The sequence below is a fragment of the Tinamus guttatus genome, unplaced genomic scaffold, assembly GCF_059628265.1.
Source record: "Tinamus guttatus ecotype Peru unplaced genomic scaffold, ASM5962826v1 Tinamus_guttatus_pri_ptg000030l, whole genome shotgun sequence".
NCBI lineage: Eukaryota > Metazoa > Chordata > Aves > Tinamiformes > Tinamidae > Tinamus > Tinamus guttatus.
In genome coordinates this window covers 3000934-3013074 of record NW_028288564.1, presented here as the reverse complement: position 1 = coordinate 3013074, position 12141 = coordinate 3000934, and the positions used below count along the sequence as shown (strand labels likewise).

Below are 12141 nucleotides of genomic sequence, written 5' to 3'. Positions count from 1 at the left end.
CTTAATGATGATATAACTGATATCATATAATCGTTTCCACACAGACAGTGACTGATGTGGTTCAAGCAAGGGACAGCCCTGCACTTTTTCCGTGGGCCTGAGGAGCTCATGGCAGCCATGTGCAGGTAACCTGGGAGAACATATGTCCATCCCCATGGATGCGGGCAGAGCAGAGGGAAGGCAAAATGTTCATAGAATTATAGAATCATAGAATGCTTAAGGTTGGAAGGGACCTCTAGAGGTCATCTAGTCCAACCCCCCTGCACACGCAGGGTCACCTAGAGCACGTGGCACAGGACTGCATCCAAGCGGGTTTGGAAAATCTCCAGAGAAGGAAACTCCTCTCTGGGCAGTCTGTTCCAGTGCTCTGTCACCCTTACTGTCAATAATTTTTTCCTTAAGTTCATGTGGAACTTTTGGTGTTTCAGTTTGTGGCCATTACCTCTAGTTCTGTTGGTGGCCACCAGTGAAAAGAGGCCAGCACCATCCTCCTCACTGCCTCCCTTGAGGTACTTACAGACACTGATTAGATCCCCTCTCAGCCTTCTCTTCTCCAGGCTGAACAGGTCCAGCTCCCTCAGCCTCTCCTCATAGGGCAGATGTTCCAGGTCCCTCATTATCCTTGTCGCCCTGCGCTGGAATCTCTCCAGCAGCTCCACATCCCTCTTGTACTTTGGGGCCAAGAACTGGACACAATACTCCAGATGTGGCCTCACCAGGGCTGAGTAGAGGGGCAGGATCACCTCCCTCGACCTGCTGGAGATGCTCTTCTTAACACACCCCAGGATCCCATTGGCCTTCTTGGTCACGAGGGCACACTGCTGCCTCATGGTCAACTTGTCGTCCACCATGACACCCAGGTCTTTCTATGCAGAGCTGCTCTCCAGAAGGTCGGTCCCCAGCCTGTACTGGTGTCTGGGGTTATTCCTCCCCAGGTGCAGGACCTTGCATTGGCCTTGTTGAATTTCATGAGATTTTTCACCGCCCAGTTTTCCAGTCTGTCCAGGTCCCTCTGGATGGCAGCGCAGCCCTCTGGGGTATCGGCTACTCCTCCCAGTTTGGTATCATCAGCAAACTTGCAGAGGCAGCACTCTGTGCCTTCATCCAGGTCATTGATGAATAAATTGAACAGGACTGGACCAAGGACTGACCCCTGGAGGACACCACTAGCTACAGGCCTCCAACTAGACTCTGCACCGCTGATCACCACCCTCTGAGCTCTGCCATCCAGCCAGTTCCTAATCCACCTCACTGTGCACTCATCTATCCCACACTTCTGGAGCTTGCCCAGGAGGATGTTGTGAGGGACGGTGTCAAAAGCCTTGGTGAAGTCGAGATGATAGACGACATCCACCGCTCTCCCCTCATCTATCCAGCCAGTCATTCCATCATAGAAGGCTATCAGGGTAGTCAAGCACGATTTCCCCTTGATGAATCCATGCTGACTACTATTGAGCACCTTCTTGTCCTCCATGTGCCTGGAGACAACGGCCAGTATGAGCCGTTCCATCACTTTTCCGGGGATGGAGGTGAGGCTGACTGGCCTGTAGCTGCCTGAGTCCTCCTTCTTGCCTTTTTTGAAGACTGATGCGACATTGACTTTCTTCCAGTCTTCCGGCACCTCCCCCGTTCTCCAGGATCTTTCAAAGATGATGGAGAGCGGCTTAGCTATGGCATCTGCCAGCTCACGCAGCACTCTGGGGTGCATCCCATCAGGGCCCATGGATTTGTGGGTATCTAATTTCCTCAGGTGCTCTCTTACCCAATCTTCCTCTACCCAGGGCAAGTCTTCCTCTCTCCAGACCCCTTCTCTTGTTCCTAGGGCCTGAGACTCTAAAGGGCTGCCCTTGGTAAATGCCGAAGCAAAGAAGGCATTCAGCAACTCTGCTTTTTGCGTGTTATTCTTAACCAGGGTGCCCATCCCGTTCACCAGCGGACCCACGTTTTCCCTGATCTTCCTTTTGCTGTTAATATATTTGAAGAAGTTTTTCTTGTTATTTTTAACATCTCTTGCCAGATTGCGTTCCAACCATGCCTTAGATTTCCTTGTCACATCTCTGCATTCCCTGACTACATTCCTGTATTTCTCTCAGGGGACCTGTCCTTTTTTCCACATTCTGTATACCGCTGCCTTCTGCTTGAGCATTGCCACAAGCTCCCGGCTCATCCACGCAGGTCGCCTGCCCCCTCTGCCTCCCTTCCTACACACAGGGATGCACTGCTGCTGGGCGTGGAGGAAGTGCTGCTTGAAAACTAACCAGCTCTCTTGGGCCCCCCTGTCTTCTAGGGCTCCAGCCCATGGGATTCTTCTGAGGAGGTCCCTGAAGAGGCTAAAGTTGGCCCTCCTGAAGTCCATTGTTGCAAGGCTACTTACAGCCCTGCCTCCTCCTTGTTGGATCCTGAACTCCACCAACTCACGGTCACTGCAGCCAAGGCTACCTGCCACCTTCACATCTCCTACAAGTCCCTCCCTATTTGTTAGCACGAGGTCCAGTAGCCCACCTCTCCTCGTCGACTCCTCCACAACCTGTGTCAAAAAGTTATCGTCGACACTCTGCAGGAACCTCCAGGACTGTTTGTGCCTGGCTGTGTTGTCCTCCCAGTTGATGTCGGGGTAGTTGAAGTCCCCCATGAGAACCAGGGCCTGTGACTGTGAGGCAACATCCAGCTGCCTATAGAAGGCCTCATCAACCTCCTCGTCCTGGTCAGGTGGCCGGTAGCAGACACCCACCACAGTGTCTCCCACATTAGCCTGCCCTCTAATCCTTACCCACAAGCTCTCAACTCGCTCATCCTCCACTCCCAGGTTGAGCTCCATGCATTCCAGTTGCTCTCTCACATAAAGAGCAACTCCACCACCTCGCCTTCCCAGCCTGTCCTTCCTAAATAGCACATAGCCTTCCATGGCAGCACTTCAGTCGTGTGAGATATCCCACCACGTCTCTGTGATTCCAATGAGATCATGACGCTGGGATCGCACACAGATCTCCAGTTCGTCCTACTTATTCCCCATGCTTCGCGCATTGGTGTACAGGCATTTCAGGGAAGTAACCGAGCCTGTAGGTTCCCCAGGAAGAGTGAAAGAGGACCCTCTATAATAGCATCCTATCCTCACTTCCCCACTAGCATAGCCCCACTGGACACCATTTGACCTTGGCTGTGTGGTAGATTGCTGTGTCTATGTGACACTCCCCTTTCCCCTTTCCCCTTCTCGTCTAGTTTAAAGCCCTCCTAACCAGGTTGGCCAGCCTTTTGGATGTTACTAGAGAACCACATGACACAGCCAATTTTATCCAGTCCATGAACCATGTAACAGCAAATCTTATGCTTTGTAAGATGGAAATGACCCATAGTTAAAACAAAGATCATAAGGCTGCAGGGGTGGAGACAAGCCCTGTCAGGAGGAAAGCTATGGATCCTGAAGAGGAGATGTTGGAGAGCTCTGTCCGAGCTGAAGCAGCTCTGCTGCAGACAGACCTACACCACTGAAGCATCAGTGCCGCTCATGCTCTCCAGCCCTTTGGCAGCCTGTCCATGTAAAGGGCTGCCGAGAGGTTTTGGAAGGCAGCTTTTCATTTCTTTCATAGTTTTACAGTCCACAGAGTCTTCAGATCCCCCTGAAGGGCCAGGAAACAGAAGAAAATCTCACTCCACTCTCTTCTAGCCTCAGAGCAGGTCAGTGAAAGACAGACTTCTAGTTAAAATACTGCAACAGCTCCATTTGCTGCTGCTGATACAACCAGGGCCACACTATCGAATGGAAGGGTAATATATTGGCCCTCTTCCTGAGCCACACGGGCAGGCTGCTTCTCTCTCTCCTCAGTATGGACGACGGGAGATGGCTGGGGCAGCCTAGCTCCCACAGGGGAGCAGTCTGGAGTATTTCTGGATAGTGATCATTTGAGAGCAGGGCTCCTGTTGCCTAAGAAAAAAAGTAGTTAATCATCTAATGCATTATTCTGAGTGCTGATCTTTTCCTAGAGAGCACAACTCTGCTCTCATGTACCCACAAAGCAGCATAGGCAGAGAGCTACACGTCTGGAGATTTATACTCTGCAGCTGACAGAACTCCCCAGAGAAGTTAAAATCAGAAGTCCTTTCAAATGCCTTTGTGGTTTAGCACTGGCTTACGAATTTTTCAATTTCTAGTTTGTCACTCCAGATAAGCTAGGGTGGTGACCGCAGGCCAATGCACCGCTCAGTTTGAGGCACCTAAGCCTCAGGCCACTAGATGTAGTCCTGCTGAACGTGCGCAGCCACCTGTATCTGCGGCCACCCCTTGCGGTCTTCCTTCTTGAGACGTCTTCCTCCTACACCCAGAGAACTTTGTTTTCTGCTGAGCGGAAATCTTCTGGTGTCATCCCACCCATGTCTGTCATAAACAAAGGAAAAGGGAGGGCAGAAGAAAGGATATTGTGTTTATCACTGAAGTCTTCTCCCTGTCATAGGCTCTCACATTCACCATAAAGCAATTTCAAGAGCAGCCAGAGCACAAAGCAGCATCTCCCCTGCAAGGTGAGCTTGCTTTCCTCATTTCCCCCCCAACCTGACACCAAAAATGCTTCTGTGGATTCGGAGAACAGGACATAGATGCAAGAGCAAGGTAAAATTTAGGCTGCACAGAATTGCTCTGGGTGTATGAACAAACCAGGCGGAAGCTCTGCTTTTCTATTCAATTAGTATCTGCTTCTCAGCTGGCACATGTCAGCCCTCATAGGCAAAGGTCAGATGCTCCTGTGTCTACAGAGAGACATCTCAGCTAACGAGGGCATGAATTACATGGCCATGGGCAAAGGAGCCAGGGAGCTGCCCCAGCAGCCCAGAGCTGCGCGGCCCTCGCGCCTGGCCCTGCAGAGCTCCTTCTGGGGGGCACAAAACACTACAGCCCATGGAGGAGGGGCTGGCTGAGAGCCGCTCCACCCGCCGTCCCGGCGTTGGCTCGAAACGGCAGCAAACATTTCTTAAGAAGGGATTTCTGCAGATCAGCTATCACATGCTTTCCAGGGAAAAACACACAGCTCAAGCAGAAGGAAATCTGCTGATCCGCATGGCCTGTTGGTGTGGGGGGAAGCGGCACAGCTGGTGCCATCTGCACGAGTTTCGGATAGGCCCTAGATAGATAGAGCTCCCAGCTCCAGATTTTACAACCTCTTCTCTTCTCTTCTCTTCTCTTCTCTTCTCTTCTCTTCTCTTCTCTTCTCTTCTCTTCTCTTCTCTTCTCTTCTCTTCTCTTCTCTTCTCTTTTCTCCCCAGATCCATTTTCATAACATTTGCACAAGCTTTGCACAAGCTGCAGTGTGGAATTTCACATAATGCTCTGTTATTCATGCTGTATGGCCAAGCTGCCCTGGGTTTTCTTCCTAGACATCCCTGAAACTGTCACATGACCAGCACTAGGTTTATGGTTCCCAAGCGGTGATCCATGCCATAGGAATCAGCTGTGGCACTGCTGATTACTGTTAAATACACAGTTATTTCCTCATGCAAGTTTAATTATAAGGATGTAGAACTCATCCAGTCAAGCAGGTTTCCCTTCCCACATTGGAAAAATAGACAGAATAAGCAGCTTGAGGGTCTAGAGCTTCTTAAAAGCTCTGGGATTGAGATCAATATTATACAATGGGATCAATAATACACAGGGACAAGGTACTGATGTATATTTAAAAAGGTACAAAAATTAAAAAAGTAAACTGAAAGCAATAACCAGGACTCTCATTGCTGCCTGAGGGCCCTAAATGCTGGCACGTGGAAACAGCCGGTCTCCTCATTTTGCCCCATTTGACATTGCTGAGGCAGCGAGAGATTTGCCTTTCTGGCCTCCTGGTAGAGGCTGCCTAAATCTAGTTTTAATGTGCAAGGTAAGGCCAAAACCACTGTGGCCATAGGACACAAGTCTTGCGCCTGCTCGGAGCCAACTCAAGCTTGTTCAGAAGTTTTGAGGAGAAAACATTGCCCCAGGAGCCTTTACCCTGCACCGGGCCCCGTCCGTGCGTCCCTGGCTCCATATCCGTCCGAATCTGGGCACAAAGCAACGCAGCAGCACGAGGCGCCCGGCCGTTGTGGCCGGCTGGGCAGAGCGCGGCAGCGCCCTCGCACCCCGTGCACCCCGGGCGGCTCCACAACGCACCGAGCTGGTGCTAGCGCTCGCTCAGAGCGCTCCCAAACCTCCCCAAGCAGGGAGCATTGCGAGAGAGCAACCCCGAACCGTGCTCCGGCCTTACCTGGAGGAAACTGCGAGAGAGCACCACCACCTAGTGGTCCTACCCGGCCCTGAGATGGCAAACGGGGAACACCAGGGCTTTCAGGAAAATCTCTGCTGCAGAAATGACGGCGTGACTACAGAGTAATGATGGTCATCACAGCAGCTGGGCTGCTCCTGTCACCCTGCGTGGCTTTCGTCTCCCAGCCTGAAACGTCTTTACTGTAAGTTCACCCACTGGAAATGGTCGCGCAATCGATAGAAGAAAAATGGGAATTTCTTGGGCTTGATTCATTTCATCCTAAGGCAGCCATCTAAAATGGACAGTCACACCCTAGAATTGCCCACCTCTTTCCTCCAACTATTAAAGGAGGCTGGTGACTAAATGAAATGTAGGTATCTGCACAGCAGACACCTGCTTTTGGAGAGACAGATCCCATTCTCTTTGCCTTACAGTTGTTAATTCAAAGGGCTGATCCTATGGTTCTGCAGTGAAACATCAGATCTGTTGAGCAAAGCGATACTCAAACAGTGCTGCCAGATTTACATATTAACCTATGCAGCAGAACATGATCCCTCCCTCATGCCCGTCCCTTCAAAAGAAAACTTACTCCTGATTAATATATTTTCAAAGTCCCTATAATACCAGTTTTGGAGCACCACTCCCTGCTACATGCAAGCATTCAAATGAGTGAGATTTTACAGGCATGAATTCATAGTTGCCTGTAGCATTAAAATACTTCTCTTTGCACCCCACAGCACTGAGGTTGTTGCATTTGTAAAGGAAGAAAAATAAAAATAGTGGACATCTTCCTTCCCCTGCAATGTCATATCACCACCAAGTGGCCTACTTGACTGAATCAACCAGTGGTGCTACATCCCTGACAAAGGGATGCAGCAAAAGGAATCAAGAGATCTGTCTGGACTTGAAAATGTGAAAAGCAATGGTAAATTAAAAGTCAAAGTCTATACTGAACATCATCAGGGAAGAAACTAATCCATGTGCAGGTCTCCTCACCACCTAGAATCACAGAATCATAGAATCACTATGGTTGAAAAAGACTTTCAAGACCGTCGAGTCCAGCCATACGCCCTTCACCACCCTGCCTGTTAAACCGTTTCCCTAACTAAGCGCCTCACCTGCACTTTCATGAATGCTGCCAGGAATGGTGACTCCACCGCTTCCCTGGGCAGCCTGTTCCCAACAAACCTGCTCTAGATGGGAGCCAAGGTAAGTCTGTCATCCTTTCCGGCTGTACATGCTCAGGGTTTTAGAGCAACCACTGCCATAGCTCTACCTACACAAGGTTTTAGAGCAACCTCTGGCATAGCCCTACCTACGCACACTGTGATTGCTCCAGCCTGGCTCCATCCGCTCTTCTCTTCCATGCTCGTGTCATGCAGTCAGCACCAAGGGCACAAGTTGGCTCAGGACCCTCCAGTAAGAGTGAAGGCCCCTGCCTGGGAGCACATGGATGGCCCAAGGCCGGGCGCGTGGGCACTAGGGGTGCACGGAGCCCTCTGGCACCAGCTGACTTGGATGCACTGCGGTTGTCGAGTGCTGCATATCCAGGTACCACGTGTTCACCTTCCTCTCTCCAACCATAAATGTAATCCAGAAGATGACATTTTTCTGTCAGTTTTCAGTCAGAAACAGTTTTTCTGTTTCAAGAGATAAGATGTTGCTGTTTTGTTTTTGTTTTGAGATACCAAAAGAAATAATAATAAAAAAAAATTGCAGCTGATTCTGTTCTGTACAGAGCCTGTGTCTACTGCTCTCATTGGACTGTACTTACAGCAGAAGCTAAAAGATTGCCATGTTTTCAGAGCTAAAAATGCTTAAAAATTGAAAACAGATTTCAGAACTAATTATCAAGTCATAAGACAGAAGAGCATTTAACTGATGACTACCCACATGAAAAGCAAGAGAAACCAAAACAAGTGATAAGAAACTATTTATTCTGCTAAATAGATTCTTGGGCTGTGAGATTATGCATAACTTTTTTTTTTTTTTTTTAATCCTAGTTTTTCAGAGCCAATTGTTTTTGCAGGCAGACATTTATTCCTCCCAGAAATATTTAGGCAAGGGTAACTAGACCCAGGGTGATCTAGCTATTTGGACATTGAAGTAGGACGATGACTTTTACCAAACTTTATTTCAGCACAGCCTACAAATTACTCTGGTTACTGATGGTCCCAAACAAAAACCATCTTTGTGTACTAGGAAACACTTAGGCAGGAGGCAAACATTGTATCTAGTAATACCAAATTTACAAGCTTCAGATGATGAAAGACAGAGGACACACAAACATTGGGGGTCTTCAAAGCTGGAATTAGGCTCAGTTAGGTTTTGCCTGGCAGCTAATGTGCCAAATCTGAGCAATTGAGTCAAAGAGCAACTAGAGCCACCAGGTTCCACATGTGTGGAAAAGTAATTGTGGCATTACAATGCACAAGACATTGGATCATTTCCTTTATCCATGTATTACTCTTCAGCAATCTGCCCCTTCTCACCTCCAGCAGGATGCAGTGCTTCCTGCAGAGCATTCTCCTCCAACAAGAGCGCACCAGCATTTTTTGCGATCCTTTCCTGTTAGCTATCTGTGTGGTAGTATTTTCCATACCCAGTTTCAGTTAATTGCTCCTTTTCTTTCGGCTTTTTTTTTTTTTTTCTGTCCATTTTTCAGCTCACGAATATAGAGAAAAGTGAAAAAAAAAAAAAGAGAGGTTTTAAATGGGAATGTCTTAATGAAATATGTTCAATAACATTCAGCAACACTTGACATGCAGGTCTATTCTGGAGGTAGTTATGCACCTGGCCTGCACCCTCTCTCAGGGCTTGGGTAGGAGAACCCCAGTCCAGCTTTGCACTTTGCTGGTCACACCTTGCTGCAATCAGTTGATGTTATGAAACTACCTATAGATTTCTTGCAAGTGGAGCAGATATGATACAACAATTAGAAATACAGGAACCTGAAGATGCTTTTTTTTTATGAGGATATTATGTTTATTCTAATTAATGTTGACACTTCTCATGGATATAGAGTTGAAAAAACGATCCAGTTTTGGAGCTGGCTCTGCTTCGGGAAGGAGGTGGGACTAGATGAACTCCAGAGGTCCTCTGCACACATAATTTCTCATAGTGATTCCCCAGTAAGTGGAGTAGGATACAAAAACAGGCAATATTGATTTCAGAAGTTCTTCTTACAGACAGAGCTGCACATCAGTTATTTTAATATGGAGCATGAGGTGGGACAGCCCTGGAAGCGAATGAATTTGGGGCAGAGCTGGAAGATGGACTTTCTGGTGACAAAACCATCTGGGCAATTTGTTCCCCTCCAGGCCGTTAAACTGTGCTGATACCAGCACTTGTGAGGCTACTGCGGACTGGCTGGATAAATAAATGCTCCGGGCTTCTAAAAACCCTCTCCGGTGTCTGGGCAGCTCCCCGGCAGCTGGTGTCCCCGGCTCGGTTACAGCGTCGCTCCGTGCACGGTCCCAGGAGGGCACTGAAGGGCAGCAGTGGGGCAGGAGCCTCCCAGGGGGCTTTACCACAAGACAGAAGAGGCCACCAGGGTGTCCTTGCATCTGACACCCACGAGGGCGTCCCTGCAGCACCGTGGCAGGGCGCTCACACCTCCACACACCGCCCGTGGGGATGAGCGCGGCTGTTTCTGAAGCTGCTCTCACCCGCTGAGAGCCTCCCCAGACATTTCCATCACGGGCGCAGGATGTCACGGCTGCCAAGGCACAACTTCCAGAGACAAGGGGAAGTGGGAATGGCAGCTCAGCTGCAGCACAGCCTTGCTAGAGCAAGCAGAATACAAGGCGCTTTACATGTACAAGTACTCGAGGGGTGAAAGTAGGAAGGACAGGGGCCAAACTCTTCTCAGTGGTGGCCAGCGACAGGACAAGGGGTAACGGGTGCAAGTTGAAACATAAGAAGTTCCACCTCTGTGTGAGGAAGAACTTCTTTCCCGTGAGGGTGACAGAGCACTGGAACAGGCTGCCCAGAGAGGTTGTGGAGTCTCCTTCTCTGGAGATCTTCCAAACCCGCCTGGATGCCACCCTGTGCCACGTGCTCTGGGTGTCCCTGCTGGAGCAGGGGGGTTGGACTAGATGATCGCTAGAGGTCCCTTCCAACCTCAACCATTCTGTGATTCTGTGATTTTAGGGACGCTTTGCTGCGTCCACTTTTTGTTTTCATTAAGTAAAAAATTCCCTTCTTCACCTGTAATTCATAAAATTCACTTCCTTTGTGCTCTTCAGCAAATTTCTACTACACAAACACAAACACTACAGTCTCAGTTTCTGATGGCAGAAAAAAACCCCAGCTATTTATCCGATGAGTCTACAATCAAATATATTATTTTTTCCAAACCTCTAGCGCCTGCTTGCAACAGTGTGCCCCATGGTCACCTGCATCAAGACTTAGTTGTTTTAAAGAGAAAGGAGTTAGTGTTAACATCCACACTAGAAGAGAAGAACTTTTTATGAGGAATTTATAAAAATTCTTCTTGATGAACGCATGTATTGCCTGGTTGGGCTGCAATCATTCTCATCAACGCTCCTGGAGCTCAGTACGTTTGTTGTGGCCCCACTGGATCAGTAAAACAAATGCTTTCCTCTCAGCAGCTTTAGGCAGGGCAGTGAAACGGTGAAAACGGTGACGGAAACTTGACTGAACTCTGTAAAATTAGTCAAAGAGCAGAGCCTGAGCCCTTGCTGTCAAGCTCTCTCTGCATTCATTTCCTGAAGCAGATGGCAGTGACTGGCAGGATCCAGGCACTCTCCCAGTGCCCAAGCCAGCTTCTTGCAGAGGTCCTGCAAGCTGAAATGACCTGTTTGAAAGGGTATATTGCAGAGAAGGATGCAACAGGGAATTGTATCAAATATAAAATGCCTTAGAGCTGTGCTACCCTGGCAGCCTTCGTAGTTCTGCATCAGGATCCTAACAACAAAAATACTTTGCTTCTCATGCAGACAGAGGTTTTCACGGATTTCCTACCATTTCCTCAACCTGTCTGGGATGTTCAAGTCTTGGAGGCAGTGTTTAAGTGTTGAAGGTGACCTTATGAAGTTTAAAGTTGGAATTGGACAGCAGGAGCTTATACCATGACCAAAGGTAACACCTGGAGAACAAGAGCAGAGGCAGTTCTGTGTGCACTGGGACCAAGGCTCCCAGAAAGTACTTCTGTCTGGTCATGGCAGGGTCAGGATCCTAGAATATTTTCATTTTTTGAGCTTTCTTGGTCTTCAAGTTCCCAACTTCCAGAGAGGAGTTGCCGATCCTCTCTGGACACCACCTACACCTCTGTGGTTTTGGAGATTCAGAACTGTTTTCCTGCAGGAAAAGGGGACAGACTGGAGAGAGCCTGGGTCAGCTCTACAGCAGGCAGCTACTGCACCACTGCCTCTTCCCATCACACAGACACGCAGGACCAGAGTCTGCGCATACTGTGACAGCCGGAGACATGACAATGCGGAATAAAAGAGCAGCCAGCCAAGAAAGGCAATCAGAAAATGACTGTATACACTACACGAAACAAAAGTGGGAATTTGAAGGACTGGAGACAGGTCTGGGAATGGTGTTACACGAATTTTGCTTTTAAACCTGCTCACTTACAAATCACCTGCCACTTTTCTATATCACCTTACTTAAAATCATGTTTGTTTCTAAAACCAGACGGCCAAAGCACAGTCGGGCACCCTGAAGGAACCTCACCTTCACCAAGGTGCTGGTGATGCTATTTCCCCCCTCAAGCCTGGTTCTCTTCCCAGGCTGTGGCCTATCTGCAGGAGCTCCTCCAGGAGCTTCCCAGAGCCAAGAGGCACCTTCTGGTACCAGCCAGAGCCACCCCGTGCAGCAGGGAGGCGCCGCTGGACCAAGCCCTCCCGCAGGGCCGGCCCCACGGCCCAGCCCTCCTGCAGTCCTGCCCAGT

General features: G+C 49.1%; 1 protein-coding gene across 1 annotated transcript in view; it reads left to right on the top strand.

Moving 5' to 3' along the window:
* The window catches only part of CDC16 (cell division cycle 16), a 441073-nt gene that overhangs the window by 233547 nt on the left and 195385 nt on the right, over positions 1-12141 (top strand). The gene's annotated exons all lie outside the window — the stretch shown is intronic.